General features: G+C 41.4%; 1 pseudogene across 1 annotated transcript; it reads left to right on the forward strand.

The window, feature by feature from the left end:
• Positions 1-4,236: 4,236 nt before the first annotated feature.
• On the forward strand, positions 4,237-5,386 carry LOC311589230 (large ribosomal subunit protein eL8-like; annotated as a pseudogene). The gene has a single exon. The product of its transcript is annotated as a large ribosomal subunit protein eL8-like (transcript).
• Positions 5,387-7,405: the final 2,019 nt, after the last annotated feature.

Consider the following 7,405-nt stretch of genomic DNA (forward strand, 5'->3'; position numbering starts at 1 on the left):
AAACATACGTACAAGTAACATCATATGGACTCAACAGTTACATCTGGGAGTATGTATGTGTATACAAATACAAATATACATGTAATAACAATGAAAAAAAGAGGCCGTGAATCTGAAGGAGAGAGTGGAGGGGCATATTCAAGAGTTTGAAGGGAGGAATGAGAAGGAGAAATGTAATTAAATCACAGTCTCAAAAAACAAGCAAACAAACAAAGAAGCTGGTGGTTTAAACAGAAGAAAAGGTTGTTATAAGAAACATTAAGGAAAATCCACTTGGCTAAGTTGAAGTGTGCTTCTGGGAAATAGGCCTGAAATCTCTTTTTCTTAATCTGTTAACAAAGAAAAGGGAGGATGGAACCCAATGTCACCCAAGCTTAAAGGACAAAAGCTAATACACTCCATGGAACCGAACTGGCAGCGGGCTGTGAAACAAAGGTGTTGAAAGACAGCCCCTTGCATCTTTGGAAGATCTGATTCATCGGAACTGTCCCCACACCAGGACCCCCATCAGGCCACCCCACTGCTTGATGACAGTAAAAACCAAGTGGAAAGGGAGAATCCATTGAGGAAACAAACAATGCAGCTGTCAATCAAGCTCAGGGCAGAGAATATCCACACCGTGCAGTATTTGACTCTCTAGCACCACACCATGGAGACCCGCTGAGCAGCTGAGCACTTTAAAAGTGCAGAGGTTCACAGGGTCAATTAGTCAGAGGGTTCAGAGAAGCAGAGCGATTTTTACGGAGCACCCACAGGGAGCTAAAGTCTCTGCCATGTGTGCATAGTTTCCATCTTAATGTATCACAGAATCACAAAGACATCTTTCTCCAGTGCCTATCCGCCTCTGTACCAGTCAACGGGCAAGTTAAAGGGAGACCAGAGAAATAATCGTTTTTTTTTTCAAATATTTTAAGCCCTTAAATCTTTCTGATTCTTCCAGCAAAATGAAGTTGCTTTTATTTACTAACTTTTGTATTTGACAATATGCATTATTTATTATTTCCTCAGTCTGTGTTTTACATTGATATAACAGCAACCCCAAAATCCCTGTATCAGCTTTATTCCCTCAATTTTAATCCCAGTAGGCTTTATGAGAAATAAAAAAGGAACAGCTTATCTCACCCCTAATATATAATTTTTGTATAGATGCCTGATATATCATATACTCCCTTACTAATTTGTCTTCTTTCTCTAAAAATTTTACTCTACTGAGCATGAAATTTTTATATTTTGTTCCTAATAATCAGCCCATAGTGTGTGCTATACAGTGAACAATCAATGAAAATTGCTAAAGGAAGAATCAAAACTAAAAATAGTCTACCACGCAATGTAACTCTACCATTCCAGGCTATCTATCCAAAGGGCCCAGGTCAACATATCAGAGAGATGTTTGCACATCAATGTTTATTGTAGCCTTATTCTCAATTGCTAAATTATAGAATCAATCTAGGAATTCAACAACTGTGGAATGGATAAAAAAAAAAAAACAAAAAAAACACCAAAGTAAATGTAATGGAATTTGTCTACCCATAAGGAAGATCAAAGTTATGTCATTTGCAGAAAAATATACAGAATTTAAGATGCTCATAGTAAGTAAATTAAGCCAGCCTTGAAATGATAAATATGTTTTCTTTCATTTGTGGTCTCAATGAATGTACATGTGTATATAAGTGAGACATGAAAATAGAAGTGAAACTGTACCGGAGAACAAAAGGGGCTAATATGAGGAGGAGCTATGAGAAATGGGAGGGAAGTATGGGGAAGATGCTGCAAATCATACTTGTATGAAAATGTGCTCGGGTACAAAAATAACAGCTTGAATTTTCACTTCTCTTTAGTTCCTAACAAGATGTAATAAACTCTAGTTTCCCCCTATTTTCTGCAAGTCTATTTATTTTCCTCTCTGTGGTACTACTTTCTAGACAAGATTTTCTTTGGCTATTTAAAGGAGAGATAGAAAATATTTAAGGATATGGGAATTGCACATTCATTCTCAAAAGGCTTGAGAAGTACATTTATGAATGCTGCAGCCATAACCAATTCCCAGAAAGAACTAATAGGATTTACTAAGCAAAGCCGTCAGGAAGCACATCCTAACGTCAGACATCACAGCACATTCAAGGACCTTAATACTAGACACTGTTGCTGGAGACATTGATGCTATTGTCAACAGAGTTGGTTGCTGCACTGCTCCCACGTATTCAAATTCATTCTCAGATGCCCAGTGTAGCACAACTCCAGGCCCTAACAGCAAGGGTGTGGAAAGGTGAACAGTTAGCAAGTCATCTCAAGGAAAACATCCCCCAAGCAAATAATGGGCTCTTAGGCTTGGGTAGAAAATAACACTTAAGCAAAAACGTGTTCATCTCTGCGAAGTGGGCTTAGTTAGAGATGGCTGGTGCTGGGTGTAGACAGAAGAGGTTTGCGTTTGTCCATTTCCTTCATTTCCAGTTTCTACCTGAGCTGGCTTTCCTCTTTTGAAATTAAAAATTGAAAATTTAGGATAGCAATACAAAGTGATGAGTTTCATTATGGTATCTTCATTCACATACATTATTCTATTTTGTTCTCTTTTTTCCCCTCCCCCGCTGGTCCCCTCCCTGCTCCCTCCTCCCCTCTGACCACTTCCTTCCCTTCCCCAGGCAGGCCTTTCTGTTTTCTTGTCGTATGTATTCTATCACCTTCCCTATTCCTTACTATAGATTAGCTCCTTAAGTTTTTTATAACCAAAACCAGAAATGTCTCTTGCACAAATTAAGTGCAATGGGTCAGAAGCCAGTTATTTCAACATCAAAAGCTAGTACTGGAAAATTCCTCAAAACATAGTGTACTCTGGTAGGCTTCCTTTCAGAAAAAGATCTTATTTTACTTTTCATGCTTATTGTCTCCAACTATAATTATTTCAAAATGTTATGTTTAATAGTGCATTTCTCCCAAAGCGCGCACACACACACACACACAGATATACACACACAGAGACCCAGACAGAGATAGACAGACAGACACACACATACATACACAGAGAGAGAGAGAGAGAGAGAGAGAGAGAGAGACATACACAGAGTTACACACACACACAGACACACAGACACACACACACACACACACACACTGAATTAACATCCCAAATTATAAATCAAGAGGACAGATAACAACATTTTATGCTGTGAGAGTAACTCCAGGAGCACATGAGTACAGAGCATATCCCACTGCAGCTCTAAATTGAGCATTGTGAGTGTCCTCAGTAGGGAATTTTGATATTGACTGAATGTTTTTGTGCCTCCAAAATTCATACCTTGAAGCCTAATCTTCAGCCAATGTGTACAGGTTGGTGCTTGCCTTGTATGCCAGAGACTCAGAAAGCAAAACCATTATAAGTGATATAAGGCTAGGTTTTTGTTTGCTTGTTTGTTTGTTTGTTTGTTTGTTTGTTTTGTCTGGGGGTTTTGTTGTTGTTTTGTTTTATAAGACAGTGTTTCTCTGGCTGTCCTGAAACTCACTCCGTAGACCAGGCTGGTCTTGAACTCACAAAGATATGCCTGCCTCTCTCTCCTAAGTGCTGGGATTAAAGGCATGAGCCACCACCACCCTGCCAGATATGAGGACCATTTAAAGAGAAACTGAAGCACAAAAAATAATTGTAAACAGTTTATATGAGCAAACAGTGATTTGGGAATCCAGCAGGTCAAACCAGAAGTTGAGAGGTAGAGATGTTAGAGACATCTGTTATAGGCCGACTGCAAGTATAAGACAAAGGAGCTGTCCCACCCGTTCCATGTTTAAGCTGCCATATTTAGTCTATGTTGTTTTTTTTTTAAAGTCTATAATTTTATGTGTTAATCCATGGCTTTTGATTCGTTAATCTTAAGTTTATTTTTGTTTGGGGGGTTTGTTTTCATTTTTTGAGGAGCAGGGTTTCTCTGTGTAGTCCTGGCTGTCCTGGAACTTGCTCTGCAGACAAGGCTAGCCTCAAATTCAAAGAGCCACCTGCCTCTGACTCCTGAGTGCTGGGATTAAAGACATGTGTCACTGCATCTGGCTAACTTTCACTTTTCTTTAACTTAGGCATTTACGAGCATTTCTTTAACTTAGGCATTCCCAGTTAAGCTTTGCTTGTGTTCTCATATCAAGCAAGATCAAGACCATCTATGTAGTCCAAGGTAAGTTTGTCTGCTCAGAGACAAACTACTAGTGCTCTTAAAACCCGTACGGACCTCTCTCCTCCAGCCCAGCAAGATGCCCAAGAGAAAGAAGGTGAAGAAGAAGGTGGCCCTGGCCTCCACTGTCGTGAAGAAACAGGAAGCCAAAAATGTGGTCAATCCATTGTTTGAGAAGAGGCCCAAGAACTTTGGCATCAGGCAGGACATCCAGCCCAAAAGAGATCTCACTCGCTGCAGTGGCAAAGGGCCATTCTCTATAAGCTGCTCAAAGTGCCTCCTGCCATTAACCAGTTCACACAGGCCCTGGACTGGCAAACTGCTACCCAGTTGCCTAGGTTTGTCCACAGGTACAGGCCAGAGACAAAGCAGAAGAAGAAGCTAAGGCTACTGGCCCGTGCTGAGAAGAAAGCTGCTGGCAAAGGGGGCGTCCCAAGTAAGAGACCACCTGTCCTTCAAGCAGGGGTCAGTACAGTCACCACGTTGGTGGAGAACAAGAAGGCTCAGCTGGTGGTGATTGCCCATGATGTAGCCCCCACTGAGCTGGTGGTTTTCCTGTCTGCCCTGTGTAGAAAGATGAGGGCCCTCTACTGCATCATCAAGGGAAAGGCCAGGCTGGGGTGGGTGGTCCACAGGAAGACTTGCACCACTGTTGCCTTCACACAAGTTAACTGGGAAGACAAAGGTGCTCTGGCAAAGCTAGTGGAAGCTATTAGGACCAATTACAATGACAGATACACTGAGATTGTCACCACTGGGGAGGAAGTATCCTGGGTCTTAAATCTATGGCTGGCGTTGCCAAGCTGGAAAAGGCAGAAACTAAAGAACTCACCACTAAACTGGGTTAAATATACACTGCTAAGTTTCCTGTACATAAATATAATTACAAAAAAAAACCCACCATATAGATGCATCGTCCCTTCTGCCATGTGGGTATGCACCAGGAAGGCGGTCATCAATGGACATAGGCACTTCTCTATCAGACAACAAATATGCCAGCACGGGGACTGTGACCCTGTCCGGACATCTCTGGAACTGTGAGAGACATGTTTCTATTGTTTATGATGCAGTTTGTCACTGCGGGCTGAGTGCACCAAAACAACTTTAAAATGGTCTGAAAGAGAGGGCTAAGTATACACAGCACCAAACAACTTATTAGCTCAAACAACACTTCCGCCTATGGAAACTGAGTCACCTCATAGAGCAACGAATGGCAGTGCTTTGGAAGTGCAGAGTAGAAGCAAAACAAAATATAATTCCTATATAAGTCAAAAAAGGAACCATGCCACTAAACCCAGCTTGAGTCAATTAAAATGCGGTGATAAACATATTTAAAGTGTGTATTATTTTTAACCCACCATACTCATGAAGGTTAGTCCCGCTAGATTAACTAACTTCCTAAAGTATAATTTAGCCATTTTGCTGTTTTCCTCAAATTTCTCACTGATTCTCAAAACAAAACTCAGCTTTACAAAAATAGAGATAGTAGGGAAGGCTAGTAAACAAAGCCTGACTTAAATGGCCAAGAAGTCTCTCTCTGCTTGCTAGAGAATGGGATTTTTCTTCTTGTTGTTACCACATAGTAAAGGAATCATCGTAGCAGAAGAGGAAGCATGGCCTCTCATGTGATGACCCTAGCAAGTCAGGCAAGCTTCTCAAAGTTCATTCTCCGCACTCGCACAACGGTGAGCTCAGACACTCTGTTTTTCAGCCCTGAAAGGTCATCATCATTGTGTTGCCAGTCCCCTGGGATGCTCCTTTCCCACTCTCTCACCTCCACCTCCACCCCCACCCCCGACACTGGCTCCCTCCACTTGGATTCATTGATCAAAGTCATTGGTCAAAAGAGAAAAAACACAAACTGCACAGCTGCGAATTATGAGTCAGGTAAGCAAAACTAATCTAGTTGCTCAGCACTCGCTTGGTGCCGTCTTGCCTTTTCCAGCTGTGTTTGGCCATTAATCAACACGATGCATAGCCGTAACCAGGAAGAGGCGGGGACATGGGAAACTGACACTGACTAATTTATTTTCAATAATCTGACATGAGCCCTGTTTTGACCTTTGCCATAGCCCCCCCTTTATAATTATGCTTTCCTAGTGATTTGTTATGTGTGCCAATGTTTACCACAACCTTCAAATAAATCAATAGTTGAGACCCATCTATCTGCCTTGCCTTGCACACTCACTGTCTGTCTGGCCTCTGCTCTTTTGTCTCTTCACCCCCCCAGTTCTCCTCTTTATGCGTAATGATGCTTCAGAGTCCCCTCCCCTCCTCCTGGGACTCCCCCTCACAGGCCCACCATTTTCATTTCTGTTTCCACCTGCTCCCCAAGTCTGTTCTAATTTTTTTCTGCCATGATTTATCCTTTCCTAGACCCGGTGTCTTATCTCGCCTGAGTTGGGATGTTACAGCAACCTATCAGCTTGGGCCTGGCACTCCCTTGGCCCGTCTCTCCCTCCCTTTATTATTCAACCGGATTAGAGGTGACATTAACTGGTGACTAAACTTTAATTTGAGCTAAGGGAAATTTTTGTGGGATTTCAGGATAAGCTTCGTTGTTTTAAATAATAATAACCAAATAAAACGCCATCCTTGGGGCTGGAGAGATAGTTCTATAAAGTACTCACCTTGCAAGAATGGGGACATAAGTTCTATCCTAAGGCCTACATTAAAAAAACAAAAACAAAAACAAAACAAACAAACAACAACAACAACAAAAAAGATGAGCCTGCTGATGTTTGTAATCCCAGCAGGGGTGGTGGGTGAGACCCCTGGAGCTCACCTGCCAGCTAGCCTAGCCTCCTTGACAAACTCCAGGTCAGTGAGAGAGCCTGTCTAGAAAAAGAAAAACAAGAAGCAACACCCAAGTCCTCTGATACATGAATGAGCACATGTGCATGAGCACCATACACACATACACATACACGCGCGCGTGCATGCACACATGTCATCAATGAAGATTACTAAGTTGGGTTTTTAAAAAAGATTTATTTATTGTTTATACAGTATTCTGCCTGGATGAGCAGACAATGCTCTTAACCTCTGAGCCATCTGTTCAGCCCCCAGATTACTAGTTTTGTTTCTGGTTTTTTTTTTTTTAAGTGAAAAGTACAATGAACTTATTCTTTATTTAACCAATGTGTTGAGTGTCTCATATGTCCTGGAGATATAAAAAAAAAAGCCTTAAAATTAAACCCTTTCAGAGAGTTATACAGATAAAGAGAAGTAGATATGCAAATAATTAA

The sequence above is a fragment of the Acomys minous genome (assembly GCF_964271855.1).
Source record: "Acomys minous genome assembly, chromosome: 18".
Taxonomy (NCBI): domain Eukaryota; kingdom Metazoa; phylum Chordata; class Mammalia; order Rodentia; family Muridae; genus Acomys; species Acomys minous.